The sequence below is a fragment of the Pholcus phalangioides genome, unplaced genomic scaffold (assembly GCF_987345545.1).
Source record: "Pholcus phalangioides strain wild (caught in Gottingen) unplaced genomic scaffold, Ppha-v1.0 ptg000011l_1, whole genome shotgun sequence".
Lineage (NCBI taxonomy): Eukaryota > Metazoa > Arthropoda > Arachnida > Araneae > Pholcidae > Pholcus > Pholcus phalangioides.
Window position 1 is genome coordinate 35,752,046 of NW_028301604.1, and position 21,069 is coordinate 35,773,114.

The following is a 21,069-nucleotide window of genomic DNA, read 5'->3' on the forward strand; positions in this document are numbered from 1 at the left end:
GCAATACAGTATAATATACAATCCACCACAATACGCAAACGCGATGTATCGCATCAAGCAAAGCAGAATAATACGCAATGCACCTCAATACGCAATAAGAACTGAATCACAATAAGCACTACAGTACGTAATGCATAACAGTACAAATCAACAATCAGCAAAATCAGCAATGCACTGCAATCAGCGAAACATCGCAATAAGCAATTTACCACAATAGGCAATACAGACTGCATCGGACTGCATCATAATAAGCAATACAGCACAATACACAATGTACCACAATACGGAAAAAGCACTGCATTATAATAAGCAATACAGCATGCAATGCACTACAATACGTGATGCATAACAATACGCAATGCACCACAATAAGCAGTAGGCACGACATTATAATAAACAATACGGCACACGATGTACGTACAACACGCAATGTAGCACAAAACGCAATAAACCACAATACATACTGCATTATAATAACAAAGTACGCGATGCACTACAATACGTAATGCATAACAATACGCAATACACACCATAATAAGCAACACAGCTGAATACGCAATAAAGCACTATACATCGCAATAAGCACCACAATACGCCATAACCACTGAAACACAATAAGCAAGCGATACACTATAATCAGCGATGCACAACTATTTGCAGTACACCACAATAAGCAATACAGCCCAATACGCAATGCGCCACAATACGCAATAAGCACTGCATTGCAATGAGAAATACAGTACGCGATACACTATAATGCATAACAATTAGCAACGCACCACAATCAGCAATGCACCACAATAAGCAATACAACACGCGATGCACCACAATACATATAACTATATGCAATACAGTACAATACGCGATGCATCACATAAGCAATGCATTAGAATAAGTAATACAGCACGCGATGCATTACAATAAGCAATATAGCACGCGATGCATTACAATAAGCAATACAGCACGCGATGCATTACAATACGCAATGCACCAAAAATAGCAATCTATCACTATTTACAGTGCCCCGCAATACAGCATAAAACGTAATGCACCACAATACGCGATGTATCGCAATAAGCGGAGCACCATAATATACGCAAAAAGTACTGTATTACAGTAAGCAATATATCACACGATGCGCTGCAATGCGCAATGCACCACAATAAGCAATACAGCATAATACGCAATGCTACACCATCGGCGATTCGGTGCAATAAGCAATGCACCATTTTAGGCAATGCAGCCCAATAAGTAGTGCAGCCTTATATTAAGGGCACCACAAAAAACAATGCACCACTATATCAGGGCACCACATTAAGCAAATCAGCACAATACTTAATGCACCTCCATCGGCAATACAGCACAATAAGCAATGTGTCACCACAGGCAATACAGCACAATAATTAGTGCACCACATTAAGCGCAATACACCACAATGCGTAATTTACCCCCATCCGCAATACAGCACAGTAACAAATACACCACCACCATAGGCAATACAGCACAATAAGCAATGAACCACAATACACCATAAGCACTGCATTAGAATAAGCAATATGGCACGTGATTCACTAAAATACGTAATGCATAACAATGCGCAATTGGCCAATATTTACAGTGCACCACAATAAGCAGCAGAATACCTCATGCACCGCAATACCGCATAATATGCGATGCATCGCACTAAACAAAGCACCATAATACGCAATGAGCCACAATAATCCATAAGCACTGCATTACAATAAGCAATACAGCACTCAGTGCACTACAACACGTAAAGCATCACGGTCAGTAATGTAGTAATGTATGTAATTAGTAATATTGTACACCACAAATAAGCAATGCAACATAGTATGCGATGCATCGCAATAAGCAAAGTTTATAAAAAGCACTATAGTACGCAATGCACCACAATACGCATTAAACGCGGCATTACAATGAGCAATACAGCACGCGATGCACTTCAATATGCAATGCACCGCAATCAGTATTGCACCATTATTTTTGCAGTGCCACAATAAGCAATGCAGCACAATGCGCAATGAGAAGCAAGTATTCATCCTCGACTCAAAATGAAACCTGTCCATTTCCCCATAAAGAGATCTGTCCAATGCCCCGCCCCGGGTACCCGGACCCTGTGTGTTGGGAGCACTGGTGATGTACACATACCTCTGGGCACATGCACAAAACTTGATCCCTACAGGTCGTGATGACCTCAGGAGTTAAATGAGAACTCGTAACCGACTTCCGTAACACAAAAACGTCACCCATTTCCGTAACATAAAATCGTCACTAATTTCGGTTGCTTAGAAACGGCCCTTTTCGAGTTTGTGATTTTATATTATAGAGTAGATGAAGAATTATTCTCAAGGTTTTAATAAGGTTCCTCGTCTCGCGGTCACTTCTTTTTTACGGACGGATTTCTTTTTGTCCCGCCGATGACCGCAAAGAGGGGGGTTTTTACATACCCTGTTTACGTTCGCAGCACTCTTAGAAATTTTAAATATCTTGTGGCATCTCAGTCGATCTCGAGGAGTCATTTTGGTGCTTTTCCCCCCGACAATAAAATGATCTTCACTCCTAGTTACAGCCCCTCCGTGGCATCTAGTGGCGTGTTTACCGGAGGGGGGAAGGGCCATGGACTCCCACATACTGGAGAAGGGATTCTAGCCTGGGATCTTTGGCGGGCCCCTGAAGCCAAACTTTTCACAGGTAATGTATAAATAGCATGAAAAACTAAAAGTGATTGTAATTGTCTTAGGCTCGTAACTAGGCTGCGGCAATCGGGATAATGCTCCAGAAACCTGAGCCAAATGGGTGGCCCCAACAAAAAAAAATTACACTTATTTTGCACATTTCTTAAAATCTTTGACAGTTTCTTATTCTGCAAAATGAGAAGAGAAGGGGGGGGGGAACGAACCCCCTCCTTTTTTGAGTATAACCCTTTCAAGGGTGCCCCCCCCCTCCCCATGAAAAACTCTGCACTGGGTCCCCGAGAAGGCTCGCTATGGCCGTGGCCTCCAGGGCCTAAATTTTTGGGAGAAAGAAGACGAGGGGAAGAGAAAAGAAAAAAAATCAGTTTCCGAAATTCTTCCAAATATTTGAAAATGTTTTTATTCCATGTATTGGAGGGTTTTTTTTTTCATGATAAAGGGGGCCGCACCTTCTGCAGCTGACAAAGAGCATTTCAATAGGGTCAGCTTCGGCTGCTTCAATGCAGGTTTTCTGAATACAAGCACCATTTCCTAATTAGAAGGACAGGGAGCGTATAGCGTATCGCCTACGTGGGGAATGTCACCTGGAGGCATCCGTCCATATGGGGACTCCAGCCTCCGAAAATGAAAACTACATTCTTTTTGACGGCGCCGGTCAGGGCTTTGGTAAAAGCTTTTTTTTTTATTTTTTCCTCTTCTGTTTCTTTATTTGCGCTTAATGGATGGCCATCAGTGAAACAGGGACGCCGACAGAAGCAGTTCCATAGATGATCCTAATTGGAATATAAAGAAATTACGGTGGTGGAAAAAATCGGCTATAGACGGAGTTTGTGGTTCTGCAGAATAAGAATAGCTTTGTTTGGAGCCCCTTGAAGTAAACGCCTTGTTTTTCAATGAAAAAAACCCACAAATGTTGAGATAGGCAGTTCCACAGTATTTTATGGTTTGTGTGGACCACATTCGGTTGTGCATGTACAGTATAACCTTCTGTTAGTAGAACATGTTGTATTACAAGAAAAAACGGAAAAGTTCCTTCCAGTTTCCTGACACAAAAAAAGTAAGCAATATTAAATTAAATATAGTTACACATTTTTGATAAATTCATGCATTTTAAGCATTTTCTTCAATGATAATTTATTCAGAATCTTCAAAATCAATCTAGATACAGTAGTTTGCATCCCTGTTATACGTATAATCAATAAAGCGTAGTAAAAGAATTTTGTTTTCTGTTAGACATATCAATAAATTAATAAAACTTATATTTAAAATTTATTTAAGAAAAATTTAAACCTCATTTGGCTTGCGTACTTAGAAAAGTTAGAAATTAGAAAGTTAGAAAAAAAGAAATTTATGCACCTAAAAAAAACTTTTTTTTTTCCAATTTAAAACCTGAATAAAATAAATCTTAAATATGACATGAATGTCGCTCTCCACTTGTTAATACAAGATATACGGAAGACTGGATATTGTGAAGATATTTATTATTTCAGATGTTTATTTTTTAAGGAAGGAAAAAACTCATCTCTGCCTCCACCGGGAGTCGAACCCGGGTCCCTCGATTGCCGGACGAGTGCTCTGACCACTAAGCTACAGAGGAGATAGAGATTTTCCTTCGCTAGAGCGTATATATGCCGTATATCTTTTGCACGGTTCCGTTCGGCATATATACGCTCTAGCGAAGGAAAATCTCTATCTCCTCTGTAGCTTAGTGGTCAGAGCACTCGTCCGGCAATCGAGGGACCCGGGTTCGACTCCCGGTGGAGGCAGAGATGAGTTTTTTCCTTCCTTAAAAAATAAACATCTGAAATAATAAATATCTTCACAATATCCAGTCTTCCGTATATCTTGAAATCTTAAATAAGTGAAATGTAATTTGATTTTGAGGGAAATATATACGCTGTATCATAAAATATAAATAAATACAGGGTTTGACAAATCAGAAAAAAATTTAATCGACAGCCAAATTCCGTAGGAGCCAAGCATGGGTTTTTTCATGAGAAAAGTGTCTTAAATAATCTTTTTCAACCTTTCTGGGAATTGATGACCCCATCCCAGGGCCGCAACTAGATACTTTGTCACCTGGGGCAAGCCGGAATTTTGGCTCCCCTTAGTAAAAGAAACAGTTAAAAGGTGAATTATCGACTCCCATTCTGGTCCAGCGTCTCGAGCACCAGACCCGCCTGCTCTCTCCAGTTGCGGCTCTGCTCCTTTCCATATTGAAAGGCAGTTAATTATGGAATCAGAAAATTTTGAGCCATCCCTAGATTCTGATTTAGCAATCACATATACAAAATTTTAGGCGTCAATACAGATTTTCCAGTCACCATGGTGACCTGGCGCCTGGGATTTGTCCAACCCTGGAATGAATAAAGATGTATATACTGTATATATTTTTTGGATTTACTTGTATTACTTGTATATACTCGTTTTCGTAACCACGCCCAGGGATTTCGGGATTCATGAGATCTGGGGGGGGGGGGATACTGGGTTCGTTATAACGAACTTTTATTGTATTATGAGCAATATTAATTTGAAAAATTATAAAAATTTAATTAATCTTCTGCACAACTTGAAAATATGCACTTATTCTGAAAATTATTCAATTACATTTACACACACGCTAGAAAGAGGTTAAAATATGCAAGGGTGTAGCCATAAATTTTGTTCGGGGGGGATCAAAGTGATAGAACAATAGATTTGGCCATCTTTTTCCCCTTTTTCGGTCATTTTCTCAGATTTGGGGGGGAGGACTTGCGGGGTCTGCCACCCCCCCCCCCACTACATCCTTGAAAATATGTAAGTGCTAAAAACAGCTCTATTCACAACAAAATTATAAATGTGCAAAAGAAATCAAAAATAAAAAAAGTCAATTTCCCGTCTCCCACTGGATGACCTTTCATTAAATCAAGTTGTATAATAACCAAGAATGGCTACTAAAGCAGTGTTTTCCAAAGTGTGAAAACACTGCGATGAGAGTCCTGAGGGTCGGTAGAAGCTGTGGGTTTAGTATACGATCCTATGGGTGAGCTTGAGTTGGGAGAGATGAAAAAGAATTTTTTTTTAAAAGAAGGGCTATAGAACAAAAAGTTTGGGAACTTTTCTCTGAAGCAGCGGTTCTCAACCGGTGCTCCGTGTGCACTTCCCGGGGGCTCCGCCGCCACTCGAAGAAAATAAAATAAATCAGTAAATTTGATAAATGGATAATAGAGGAGCCTACGGGGCTCCGCCATAGAAATTTTACGCCAAATAGAGGTGACCATTGGTGCATATTTGTGTTTGAGTACAGGTGATCATTTGTGGAGATTTTACTGGATTTATAAAAATATACTAGAACCCTTCCTATACTTCTCCTCATTACGTTTCTGACCTTACTCATTTGCACGACGTTTGGCTTCAAATACAAATACAAATACAACACCACAACAGGCAAATTGCCCAACGAGGTGGCTGACTTAAGAACATCATCGATCCCCGAGCCATTTTTTGGAGTCCCTACCTACTACTGCTACACCCCAAATGCACCCCCCCCCGCGGAACCCCCCAACGAACCCCCAACGAATCGGTACATGCGGGAATGTGCGTGTACGTGTAGTGCAACCTGACGTAAAGTTTTGTTTCTGTGTAATGCTTGTTATGTGTAGTGCTGTCCCCAGTTTTTCTAACTATGAGTGAAGTGTTATGGGTGAATGATTTACCGTTGTAGGACTGTTGCTCTCTGTGGCGAGACTTTTTAACGGGGAGATCGGCTCGCATTTGCGCCTTGAAGTTGGGAACCACAGAAAACCAACTTCAGCCGACCACCACTGTGGGGTTCGAACCCGGATCCTCGCATCACGAGTCCGCACTATAACCACTCGACCACCACAGCGGCCACAGTTGCTATACATTCCTATACATTATCCCTGTATACAGGGCCTAATTTCTGAATGGGCAAATGAAGCCTTCATAACTTTAAGCCCTCGAAATTCAAACAACATACATTCACTGACTAATTAACATCTTTGACTCTTGCCGCAAGAGCCTCCTAATTCCTGCTTTACCCAGGGCCCTGACTGTATACACTTCAATTAATCAACGTTTTCACATTGATTCGAACTCGCAAGTTTTGGAAAACACCATTTCTATCAATCCAATATTAAATAATTTTTGAATTGGTAAAACCGTGTCATTGAAATACAGTGTTTCCCGGTTTTCAAAAACACATAATGAAGAAACGTTGTAAGCGGAAAAACTAAGCGGGATCGACTGTAGTTTCTCATGCATATTTTTTATTGAAAAAGCCATAAAATTTAAGATGATTGACTGGTTCAATGGCTTTTGACAGGAACTGAAATAATTATTGAACGGGCTATGGTATGCTGATAGCCAGGGCCGTAACTAGGATTTTTGCCGACCGGGGCAAATATGATTTTACCGCCCCCACATTCGATAATTTTGTAACGGTGTTCTCTGTTCCCACCTAAAACTGCCGCCCCCTAAATTTCGCCACCCGGGGTAGTTGCCTCCTCTGCCTTCCTCTCTAGTTCCGGCCCTGCTGATAGCAAACATGTACACTATTAGTTCTTTCTTTAAGAGAAAAAATCTTTTGACAACGGAACTCAATACATCATCTACTTTTTGCTTAGATATAGAAACCAAAAGCAAAACAAACAAGTATAGGATGTTTTACATAAGGTTTAAATAACATTTTTTTCTGTTAAATCTCTAAATGAATGCCGTAAAATTGCTTGAGACTTTAGCAACAGTAATATTATGATAGTATAATATTTCTTCTGAAGCATAATATTTTGAATCAAAACGATAGATTTTTCACAAAGTTTTTTTTTTTGGGAAACGTCTGTAAAAAAAAAATTGGGGGGAGAAGGTAATTTTCGAAAAAAGTTCGTTGTACGGTTTTCGCATTTATACGACGCGTCGTATAAACAAGGTTCCATTAGTTGAGCCTGAGCCCCCCCCTCCCAACATTTTTAGTAAGTTTACGCCTATGGCCAAAACTGCGCCGAATAGTCGACGTCATAACATCAGAGTTGGCCAAGCTGTATCGTCGCAGATACGTGTAGTACCAGCTATTCGTAAAAGACGATTATAGGTCTGGACACGGGTGTGGGTCATAATCCCGACAGACGAAATCCCGACAAGTCACAATCCCGACAGACGAAATCCCGACAGGGTCGAAATCCCGACAAGTCAAAATCCCGACACGGTCAGAATCCCGACAGGGTCGAAATCCCGACACGGTCAAAATCCCGACACGGTCGAATTTAAAAATTCAATTTCGCCGTATAATCGCAGCACTTCGCGATTTCTGTCGGGATTTGAATTTCTTACGGCAAGGGGCGTTGGGGCGCCGATGAGAATGATAAATTGCGATCAAATAAATTTTTTAAATTTTAATTTCGCCGTATAAGCCGCACTTCGCGATTTCTGTCGGGATTTGAATTTCTTGCGGCAAGGGGCGTTGGGGTGACGATGAGAATGATAAATTGCGATGAAATAAATTTTTCAAATTTTAATTTCGCCGTATAAGCCGCACTTCGCGATTTCTGTCGGGATTTGAATTTCTTGCGGCAAGGGGCGTTGGGGTGACGATGAGAATGATAAATTGCGATGAAATAAATTTTTCAAATTTTAATTTCGCCGTATAAGCCGCACTTCGCGATTTCTGTCGGGATTTGAATTTCTTGCGGCAAGGGGCGTTGGGGTGACGATGAGAATGATAAATTGCGATGAAATAAATTTTTCAAATTTTAATTTCGCCGTATAAGCCGCACTTCGCGATTTCTGTCGGGATTTGAATTTCTTGCGGCAAGGGGCCTTGGGGTGACGATGAGAATGATAAATTGCGATCAAATAAATTTTTTAAATTTTAATTTCGCCGTATAAGCCGCACTTCGCGATTTCTGTCGGGATTTGAATTTCTTACGGCAAGGGGCGTTGGGGTGACGATGAGAATGATAAATTGCGATGAAATAAATTTTTCAAATTTTAATTTCGCCGTATAAGCCGCACTTCGCGATTTCTGTCGGGATTTGAATTTCTTGCGGCAAGGGGCGTTGGGGTGACGATGAGAATGATAAATTGCTATCAAATAAATTTTAAAATTTCAATTTCGCCGTATAAGCCGCACTTCGCGATTTTTGTCGGGATTTGAATTTCTCGCGATGAAGGGCGTTGGGGTGACGATGAGAATGATAAATTGCTATCAAATAAATTTTCAAATTTTAATTTCGCCGTATAAGCCGCACTTCGCGATTTCTGTCGGGATTTGACTTTCTCGCGATTAAGGGCGTTGGGGCGACGATGAGAATGATGAATTGCGATCAAATAAAATTTTCAAATTTTAATTTTGTCGCATAAGCCGCACGTCGTGATTTCTGTCGGGATTTGAATTTCTCTCGGCGAGGGGCGTTGGGGCGACGATGAGAATAGTGAATTGCGATCAAATAAAATTTTCAAATTTTAATTTCGCCGTATAAGCCGCACTTCGTGATTTCTGTCGGGATTTGACTTTCTCGCGATTAAGGGCGTTGGGGCGACGATGAGAATGATGAATTGCTATCAAATAAATTTTCTAACTTTAATTTCGCCGTATAAGCCGCACTTCGCGATTTCTGTCGGGATTTCCGTTTGTCGCTGCAAGTGGTTTGTGGCGCATACCATGATCAATGGAGATCAATAATTTGGAAATTCATTTACTTTTCCAACTTGGCGAAAAGCAAAGGATTCAGGGTTGCCTTTTTCTGGCATTTATCGATTTTTCTATCCTCCACAAACACTGCTGTTCCTTATTATTTTCTTTGAGAATTTTTCGAAATTCTTTCTCGCTCAAGTTTCAAATAGACTTAAAATGTCAAATGATATTGCACAAAGTTAGACCGTTTCATGAAGATCTTAATTTAAAATTTTCAAGGTTTTCGAAAGCAATGTAATAGTAGAGAAATATTTTTATTCATATGTATAAAATTACATGTCTTGACAGCTTAATTCACTGATTCATCGCCGAGCCGCAACCACTGAAGGTCAGGCCCGTATCTAGAAATTCCATGCGGGGGGGGGGGGACAAGGTGGTCAAATAATATATTTGGCCATGTTTTACCTTATTTCAATCATTTTCTCTCATTTCGAAGGGACCGGATCCCCAATTCCCCCCTTCTCACTACGAAGCTATAAACATAAAATTCTGTCAATAGTTTTATTTTATACTGTTGAGACTCCCAAAAAAATTTCTTAAAATTCTATCTCTAAGTTGGTCTTAAGGCTTTGAAGAGAGTATGCAAATTGTGTGGTAGTGTAGTTGCATACAGGGTGTCCTTTAAGAGTTAGTACGGCCATTGTCTTCTCAACCATCCGTGGTAGAGATGATTTCAGTTTGAAAAAATGCTCAAAAGGCGTTCAAAAATTACCCTGTACCAGTTTTGAGAGTGAAAACACAGTGTGTAACAAAATAAAAAAATATAAATTTTTAAAACTTCTAATTATAAAGTGACTGCACCGTATCTCCTGAGACCAACAAAAAAAATCTAAGTTGACAAGTACAATGTTCGCCGAGATATTTGAATTCAAAATTCGAAGGAAAGGTGGAAAGGACAGCATAAATTTGGGGAAGGAGCGTTGTCGATTAGTTTTTGCTGTCTTTTCATAACTTTTCTCCAGTTTTCGAATTCAAATATCTTAGCGAATATTGCACTGAGAAACATGCAATTTTTCTGTTGGCATCAGGAGAGACAATGCAACAACTTTCAAATTGGAAGTTAAAGGACGGGAAATCAAAGAAAAATTTAGATTTTTTTGTTTTGAGCCACACACACTGTATTTTCCGAGGATGATATCACTTTCCGCTATCTATACGAAGGTTTCAACGGTTGGCTGATGCGAGATGAAGTTAGGAAGGAAAAATTCACCTGTGCTCTTGCTAGGAATCAAACCCACGTTCTCGAGCTTTCTGGGTGAGCCCACTAGACTACAAAGGCAAAGAATATCAATTTTTCCTTGGAACTTGTATGCGATGAACGGTCGGACCTAACTCAGGCCTCTGGAATCACGAAGTGCGGCTTATACGGCGAAATTAAAATTTGAAAATTTATTTGATCACAATTTATCATTCTCATCGGCGCCCCCACGCCCCTCACCGCAAGAAATTCAAATCCCGAACCGCGGCTTATACGGCAAAATTAAAATTTGAAAAATTTATTTCATCGCAATTTATCATTCTCATCGGCGCCCCAACGCCCCTCGTCGCGAGAAATTCAAATCCCGACAGAAATCGCGAAGTGCGGTTTATACGGCAAAATTAAAATTTGAAAAATTTATTTCATCGCAATTTATCATTCTCATCGTCACCCCAACGCCCCTTGCCACAAGAAATTCAAATCCCGACAGAAATCGCGAAGTGCGGCTTATACGGCGAAATTAAAATTTTAAAAATGTATTTCATCGCAATTCATCATTCTCATCGTCACCCCAACGCCCCTTGCCACAAGAAATTCAAATCCCGACAGAAATCGCGAAGTGCGGCTTATACGGCGAAATTAAAATTTGAAAAATTTATTTCATCGCAATTTATCATTCTCATCGTCACCCCAACGCCCCTTGCCGCAAGAAATTCAAATCCCGACAGAAATCACGAAGTGCGGCTTATACGGCGAAATTGAAATTTGAAAATTTATTTGATAGCAATTTATCATTCTCATCGTCACCCCAACGCCCCTTGCCGCAAGAAATTCAAATCCCGACAGAAATCACGAAGTGCGGCTTATACGGCGAAATTGAAATTTGAAAATTTATTTCATCGCAATTTATCATTCTCATCGTCACCCCAACGCCCCTTGCCACAAGAAATTCAAATCCCGACAGAAATCGCGAAGTGCGGCTTATACGGCGAAATTAAAATTTGAAAAATTTATTTCATCGCAATTTATCATTCTCATCGTCACCCCAACGCCCCTTGCCGCAAGAAATTCAAATCCCGACAGAAATCGCGAAGTGCGGCTTATACGGCGAAATTAAAATTTGAAAATTTATTTGATAGCAATTTATCATTCTCATCGTCACCCCAACGGCCTTCATCGCGAGAAATTCAAATCCCGACAGAAATCGCGAAGTGCGGCTTATACGGCGAAATTGAAATTTTAAAATTTATTTGATAGCAATTTATTATTCTCATCGTCACCCCAACGCCCTTCATCGCGAGAAATTCAAATCCCGACAGAAATCGCGAAGTGCGGCTTATACGGCGAAATTAAAATTTGAAAAATTTATTTGATCGCAATTTATCATTCTCATCGGCGCCCGCACGCCCCTCACCGCGAGAAATTCAAATCCCGACAGAAATCACGAAGTGCGGCTTATACGGCGAAATTGAATTTTTAAATTGGACAGTGTCGGGATTTCGACCGTGTCGGGATTTTGACTTGTCGGGATTTCGACCCTGTCGGGATTTTGACCTGTCGGGATTTTGACCCTGTCGGGATTTCGACCCTGTCGGGATTTTGACCTGTCGGGATTTCGTCTGTCGGGATTGTGACTTGTCGGGATTTCGTCTGTCGGGATTGTGAACGGAACCCGTCTGGACACACATATCCGCACCGTGCCAGGACCGTAGCTCGGCTCGTTCCTCTTCAGACCACACCTTTCCGTGTGTTGCCCGTGTCGCTGCCGTATGCTGACTACGAAGCTGTGTCGATTGCTTCAAGTCTTTAACGCAGCCGGTTCACTGTAATCAAAATGTTCAGTAAATTAATTAACAAGAGTGATTTGGATATAATAACCCTAGCGTAAATTAACAATAATTAATTGTTCTAAACATTTCTGTAAATAATCTACACATGTATATAATTTTTTTATCTGTCTGTATATGTGTGTGTGGATGTGTTTTTTATAGAAATTTTAATTTTGTTTTTATTTTGGATTGATCTCCGATAGATTTTTTGTATGTGACAAACCCGCAAAAAGGGATCTTTAAATGCAGCTGGAAATAAAAAGACGGCCATTTGCTTAGTTTGACTATATGCATTCTTGTTTATAGTTTGGAGAGAGATTATTTACGGAGTGATAAAAGTGGAGAGAGAAAAAAAAAAGTCATATAGAAATTAAAACAATCTGTGGGGGAGAGGGGTACTCTCTCTTCCTCACCTACACACTCGTTTTTTTTTATTCAGAGTCAACGGCCATCATAAATATAATCATCTGTAGGGGCAGGTGGTGTCAAATTCCGATAACACCTCGGAGAAGTGTATCTCAGCTCAGTAGGAGCATATTGTACGAAAGAGCGAGCATATCTTTTACTCTGTGTGTGTGTGTGTTCGCGGAATCTTCTAAACTGAAAATTGGCTCCTCTGCAGATGGCAAATGGATATTAAAATCAATAACAATTGGGGTGTTTAGTTTGCCGGGGCTTGATTCAATGATAAAGCCTCACCAGTATTCGATAGTAATTTAAAGCACTCATTGCCAAAGTCCCAGTCGCTGAAACACCTTTGTCAGATATTTAGCACAAAGGTGCTCGACTTTTTGGAAGGTGTGGGCCACTTCATTGTTTTGAAATATTTCGCGGGCTTCTTAAGTTATCCAGAAATGAGTCTCGATCCTCCAAAATTATCTAAAAAGAAGTGGCACGTGTCGCTTAAGTGATCTGCAAGCGTGCCGCGGGCCACTCGAGAGATCTGGAAATGTGCCACTAACCACTCAAATAGGATAATCTGCAAATGTATCACGATCCACTTAAGTGAACTGGAGGTGTGCCATTAGTCGTGCAAGTGATTTTGAAATGTGCTTGAGACCACTCGAGAGCCTTGTTTTGTTTTTTGTTGTCACGAGCCACATCAAATGCTTCCGAGGGCCGCATTTGGAGAACAGGACATGGGTTGAGCATTTATGGCTTAACATGTTGCATCTGATGTGAGTACCAAATTTAAAATGTCTCTTATATTTTCCCATAAGAAAAAACCCAAAAATTTTCGAACCGTTTTCTATTTATATATATAATTTATTTGGTTAATATTAACCAAAAAAATGATTCATTTATAGAGCATCGGAAATTAAACCCAGTTAGTTTTCCAAGTTTACATTATTATTTTAACAAAAATCTCCCCGGCAAAATTTCGTTATATGCTATGTGAAACATAATTTTAAACTTTGTTTTCCCATCAAAGTTGTGAAAATGTTTATCCATATGTTTTCTACATATTACGCTAGTACCACAGAAGCGGGGCCAGGTGCGTCCAAACAATTTCGGGGCACGAAAAATGTTTAGGACACCCCCTCTCTTTAACAAGATTTCATATATTTTGTGGGAAGAGGGAATCGGCATACTGAATATACACGAACGCTAAGAAATACCCCCGTACAAAAAAAAATAATAACTACACAAATGTGAATTAACACAAAAATTAATGGAGGTAATTTTAAACTAATGTGAGAAACCGTTTCCGAAATTAAGGAAAACTTTAGAATCGATGGATTAAAAATAATTGAAAGAAATAATTCCAGAACTATTGAAAATTCAGAATTAATAAAAGAAATAATGCAGAAATTGATTGAAATCAAGAAATAAATGGAATTAATAATTCAGCAATTGATGAAAATTGAGAAGCGACATAAAATAAATGAGCTCTCTCCTCTTTTATAAAAAAATCTGCGCTCTCTCTCTCTCCCGAGCCCGCACCGTCACCGTAAAAATATAAAATAAACTAGTTGGTGATGGTGCGGACGCGGTGCGGATATGTGTGAACGGCTGCATTAAGGTCTGGACACACATATCTGCACCGTGCCCGACACGTGCGTCGGCCGAGTGTAGGTCATCACACGGTCAAAGAATAATTCTTTGCTAAGCAATGCAGCCGTTCATACATATCCGCACCGTAGCCGAGCACCGTCACCGCACCGCGTCCGCACCGTCACCAACTAGTTTATTTTATATTTTTACGGTGACGGTGCGGTCTCGGGAGAGAGAGAGAGAGCGCAGATTTTTTTTATTAAAGAGGAGAGAGCTCATTTATTTTATGTCTCTTCTCAATTTTCATCAATTGCTGAATTATTAATTCAATTTATTTCTTGATTTTAATCAATTTCTGCATTATTACTTTTATTAATTATGAATTTTCAATAGTTCTGGAATTATTTCTTCCGTTAATTCTAAATTTTAATCTATTCCGAAATTATTTCTTTCATTAATTCTGAATTTTCATTGCTACTGAAATAATTTCTTTCAATTATTTTTAATCCATCGATTCTAAAGTTTTCCTTAATTTTTGTGTTAATTCACATTTGTGTAGTTATTATTTTTTTTTTGTATGGGGGTATTTCTTAGCGTTCGTGTATATTCAGTATGCCGATTCCCTCTTCCCACAAAATATATGAAATCTTGTTAAAGAGAGGGGGTGTCCTAAACATTTTTCGTGCCCCGAAATTGTTTAGACGCACTTGGCCTCGCTTCTGTGGTACTAGCGTAATACGTAGAAAACATATGGATAAACATTTTCACAACTTTGATGGGAAAACAAAGTTTAAAATTATGTTTCACATAGCATATAACGAAATTTGGCCGGGGAGATTTTTGTTAAAATAATAATGTAAACTTGGAAAACTAACTGGGTTTAATTTCCGATGCTCTATAAATGAATCATTTTTTTGGTTAATATTAACCAAATAAATTATATATATAAATAGAAAACGGTTCGAAAATTTTTGGGTTTTTTCTTATGGGAAAATATAAGAGACATTTTAAATTTGGTACTCACATCAGATGCAACATGTTAAGCCATAAATGCTCAACCCATGTCCTGTGCTCCAAATGCGGCCCTCGGAAGCATTTGATGTGGCTCGTGACAACAAAAAACAAAACAAGGCTCTCGAGTGGTCTCAAGCACATTTCAAAATCACTTGCACGACTAATGGCACACCTCCAGTTCACTTAAGTGGATCGTGATACATTTGCAGATTATCCTATTTGAGTGGTTAGTGGCACATTTCCAGATCTCTCGAGTGGCCCGCGGCACACTTGCAGATCACTTAAGCGACACGTGCCACTTCTTTTTAGATAATTTTGGAGGATCGAGACTCATTCATTTCTGGATAACTTAAGAAGCCCGCGAAATATTTCAAAACAATGAAGTGGCCCATACCTTTCAAAAAGTGGAGCACCTTTGTGCTAAATATCTGACAAAGGTGTTTCAGCGACTGGGACTTTAGCAATGAGTGCTTTAAATTACTATCGAATACTGGTGAGGCTTTATCATTGAATCAAGCCCCGGCAGACTAAACACCCCAATCGTTATCGATTTTAATATCCATTTGCCATCTGCAGAGGAGCCAATTTTCAGTTTAGAAGATTCCGCGAACACACACACACACAGAGTAAAAGATATGCTCGCTCTTTCGTACAATATGCTCCTACTGAGCTGAGATACACTTCTCCGAGGTGTTATCGGAATTTGACACCACCTGCCCCTACAGATGATTATATTTATGATGGCCGTTGACTCTGAATAAAAAAAAACGAGTGTGTAGGTGAGGAAGAGAGTGTACCCCTCTCCCCCACAGATTGTTTTAATTTCTACATGACTTTTTTTTTCTCTCTCCCCTTTTATCACTCCGTAAATAATCTCCTCTCTCTCCAAACTATAAACAAGAATGCATATAGTCAAACTAAGCAAATGGCCGTCTTTTTATTTTCAGCTGCATTAAATAGATCCTATCCTTTTTTGCGGGTTTGTCACATACAAAAAATCTATCGGAGATCAATCCAAAATAAAAAATTTAAATACATGTATAGATTATTTACAGAAATGTTTAGAACAACTAATTATTGTTAATTTACGCTAGGGTTATTATATCCAAATCACTCTTGTTAATTAATTTACTGAACATTTTGATTACACCAAACTGGCTGCGTTAAAGACTTGAAGCAATCGACACAGCTTCGTAAGCAGCATACGGCAACGACACGGGCAACACACGGAAAGGTGTGGTCTGAAGAGGAACGAGCCGAGCCACGGCCAACTGACGCCCGAGCTGCGGTCCTGGCACGGTGCGGATATGTGTGCCCAGACCTTTACTTAGCAAAGAATTATTCTTTGACCGTGTGGTGACCTACACTGCCGACGCACGTGTCGGGCACGGTGCGGATATGTGTGTCCAGACCTTATTGGTGAATAAGTTTGCTGCGGAAACTTCAGCTTCGGACGTACGTGGGCTATTTTAGAATATCCAGTTCGAGTTTGAGTGCACAAAGAATTATGTATCAAGAACTTCTTTTGTCTTGACTAGTGCTGAAGCGAACTACAATATCTCAAGTGACCAGTCTCATTGGACATTTGGAATTCACATAAGAGAGTTTTTTTTGGAATTCTGAGATTTATTCTGGAAGATTCGCCTGACTAACAAGTTACAAATAACGACTCCTCTATCAGAGAAGCCACTAACGGCCTGAAGTGACTAGGAAGATCTCTGGGATGTGCAGATTCATCTAAAAAACCTCGTGATGTGTTTGAAATCTTCTTGAATCCTCGTAGTCTTTGCAATAAACTGTATATTTTGCATTCATTTTTTGAAACTTATGATCCTTCTTTTCTATGCGTTTCCGAATCATGGCTATCCCCAACCAAATGGAAGCAGTCTATACAAAAACGCAGTTAGGTTTAGGAAAAACATTCAACTAGAACTTCTAGACTTTGAGAAAGTTGTGGTGTCCTTATAAGAAATGACTAAAAGAACTAAACTGATAAGAACATACAACGCCACCTAGTGTTGTGTAAGGGGAACTAGTGAGTTCCACCTCGGACATCAAGTAGACAAGATGTCTAAATGTTCTGCTCTTTCCGCTTTATAAATTCTTCCTATCTATATGTATGTAATCTATCTAAGTCTAACGTAATAATAAATACTCATCAAAATAAATACCCATGTGTTATCCACTCGGCTAACAAAGTGTTAAAGAAAACACAACAAGTGGCGACGAGGCCCATCTTAAAAGTTGGATAGAGTATTTACTCGAAGACTGCAAAAGGTAGGAGAAAAAGTTTTTCATACATCTCTGACGATGGAAAATTTAGTTGAAGAGTTAATAAGACAGAATCAAGCTCTAATGGAAGCTCTCAAAGAGCAACGAGGCTCAACGTCAACAAACCAAAAAGTGACGGTTTCGTTTGATAAATACGATGAAGCTTCAGAGACTTTCGATGCGTTTATAGAACGTTTCGAGGCGTTTTTAGACATTCAAAATGTCCCAGAAGAAAAACGTGCTAAAGTCTTAATTTCGAGCATTTCTGCAAAGCTCTACAACTTGTTAAAAAATTTACTGTCTCCGGACAATCCATCGGAGAAAGAATTCGCCATTTTAAAGAATGTTTTGAAGAACCATTTGAATCCTAAAGCATTGATTATACCGAGTAGGCACATGTTTATAAACAGAAAGCAGAACGAAGGCGAAAGCATCAGTTCGTATATAGCCGAATTGCGACATCTCGCAATCGCGTGCGATTATAAACAAGAGATGTTGAACACCATGCTTCGGGATGTTTTCGTTAGTGGGCTCCGAGATAGAGCGATCCTCGATCGTTTATTTGAGGAAGACGACATCGAGCTAGACAAAACAATAAAGATCGCGCTGGCGATGGAGAAAGCTGTTCAGGGGGCGAATGAGATTATCGGGAAGCCGGCAGAATTGAAGGTAGTGAAAGCGGGGAAGAGGAAAACGAAACTCCCCACGCAAAACAGAAACTACTCTGCCGCCGCTGTCAAATATCCGCCGTGTATACGATGCACAGGGACAAATCACGATAAAGACTCCTGCAGATTTATTGCTAGCAAATGTCGCTTCTGTAAAAAAATCGGGCATATAGAAAAAGCCTGCTACGCGGCAAAGAAGACTCAATCGGCACCTAACAAACAGAAACAGATTTCAGTTGAGGAAAACAAAAATGACGTTTCCATGTTTGGGTTAGAGTGGGCATTGAGTGAAGAGCCGAAAAAGCCTCCGATGATGGTTACTGTCAACATAGACAATAAACCAGTGAGTATGGAAGTTGATACGGGTGGAACAGTATCAGTAATGAGCTTACAGAGATTCAGAAAAATCTCGAAGAAAAAAGTTCAACCTACGAATTTAGTATTCCGGACATACAATGGAGAAAAAATTGTCCCAGCGGGATATGTCACTGTGAAAGTGGAGTACGGAAAACAAAAGTTGCACTTGAACTTATATTTGGTGAGGGAAAATTTAGACACGATTTTTGGCCGTGAATGGCTATACAAAATCAATCTAGACTGGAACTCTCTTAAGGCTGTGAGGACCGCTAATGACATGGATCTCAAAAAATTGTTGGATGATTATAAAGAAATTTTCGACAACAAATTGGGTGAGATAAATAACCATGAAGTGGAACTAAAGCTAAAACCAAATGTTACCCCAGAGTTTCGTAGAGCGAGAACTGTGCCCTTCGCATTAAAAGACCGGGTTGAAAAAGAAATAGACCGGCTTGAAAGAGAAGGCATTATCGAGCGAGTTGAAACTTCAGATTGGGCTACACCAGTTGTTCCCGTGGTGAAACCAGACGGATCCATAAGGTTATGTGCAGATTATTCTGTCACATTAAATCCTAAGCTAGAGGTGCCTCAGCATCCCTTACCAACGTTTGAAGAAATATTCTCATGTTTAAATGGGGGTAAACGATTTTCAAAATTGGATTTCAGTCATGCATATTTGCAAATGAAAGTGCACCCTGACAGTCAACGACTCCTAACCATAAACACTCATAAGGGGTTATACGCCTGTAAAAGATTGATGTACGGCCTAAATGCAGCTCCAGCAATATGGCAGAGGTACATTGATGGGCTATTCCAAGGAATAAATGGTGTAAAAGTTTTTATGGATGACGCCAGAGTGACCGGAACAAATGACGAGTCACATCTCAGGGCTTTGAAAAATTTTTTCAAAAAATGTCAGGAGCATGGGCTGAAGTTAAATTTGAAAAAGAGCACATTTTTTCAAAAAGAAATAAATTTCTTAGGTCACAAAATTGATGAAAATGGCCTAAGTGAAACAAATGAGAAAACTGAAGCAATTTTGAAAGTTCCCGCACCGAAAAACGTTCAGGAAATAAAAAGTTTTCTGGGCATGGTAAATTTCTACGGGAAATTTTGTCCTAATCTGGCAACCATTGCCTATCCTCTCAATGAGCTGACAAAAAAGGACGTTCCGTGGCGTTGGTCTAAAAAGTGTGAGACTGCATTCAAGAAGATCAAAAAGGAAATTTGCTCAAAGCGAATCTTGATGCACTATGATCCTACACTACCTCTTACTCTTGCTTCGGATGCTTCTCCAGTGGGAATAGGAACAGTTCTATCACATGTCTTACCAGATGGAACAGAAAGACCAATTGCCTTCGCTTCTCGTACGCTGACGAAAACGGAACAGAGATACTCCCAGATTGATAAAGAAGCTTTGGCAATTATCTGGGCAGTAAAGAAATTTATGCTTTACTTGAAAGGCCGAAGATTTACTCTCATAACAGATCACAAGCCTTTGGTAGCGATATTCAGCTCGAAGAAAGGTCTACCAGTGTTGACGGCTACTCGACTTCTGCATTATGCCTTGATCTTACAAGCATATCAATTCGATATCATTTATCGTAACACACAGAACCATGGAAATGCAGATTGTCTTTCCCGATTTCCTTTGAGGTCGGAAGACTTAGTTGTCAAGGATGACATAGAACTCTTCCAGTTGAATCAAATCGAAACACTACCAGTGAAAGCTCAACATTTAGCAAAAGAGACACAAAATGATGAAGAGTTGGGTCCATTGCTGAGGAAATTGAAATTCGGTGAACCTTTAGGAGGGAAGGAAGCCGAGTATACCTTGCAGGACGGATGTATAATGCATGGCCAAAGAGTTTTTATTCCGAAGAAATTTAGAAATCAAATTCTTGATGAACTCCATCAAGGCCATCTGGGCATTGTTAAAATGAAAGCAATTGCTCGATCCTACGTCTACTGGAGGGACATTGATAGCGACATAGAAAAAGCTGCTAAAAACTGTCCAGATTGCTCCAGATTCAAGTCCGATCCGGTGAAAGCAAGGGTACACCATTGGGAATACCCGAGTGCTCCGTGGGAGAGAATTCACGTAGATTTCGCAGGTCCCATATTCGAGCATATGTTTTTGATCGTAGTCGATGCTCATTCTAAATGGATGGAAGTATACCCGATGAAATCAACAAACACGTTCAAGACAGTTGAATGCCTACGGGACTGTTTCTCTCGATTTGGACTGCCTTTAGTGTTAGTGAGTGACAATGGTCCTCAGTTCACATCACACGAGTTTGAAATATTCATGAGGAATAATGGAATAAAGCAC

General features: G+C 39.8%; 1 protein-coding gene across 11 annotated transcripts in view; it reads left to right on the plus strand.

Annotated features, from left to right (window-relative positions):
• The window catches only part of LOC149080384 (protein FAM91A1), a 609,292-nt gene that overhangs the window by 563,966 nt on the left and 24,257 nt on the right, over nt 1-21,069 (plus strand). The window lies entirely within an intron of this gene.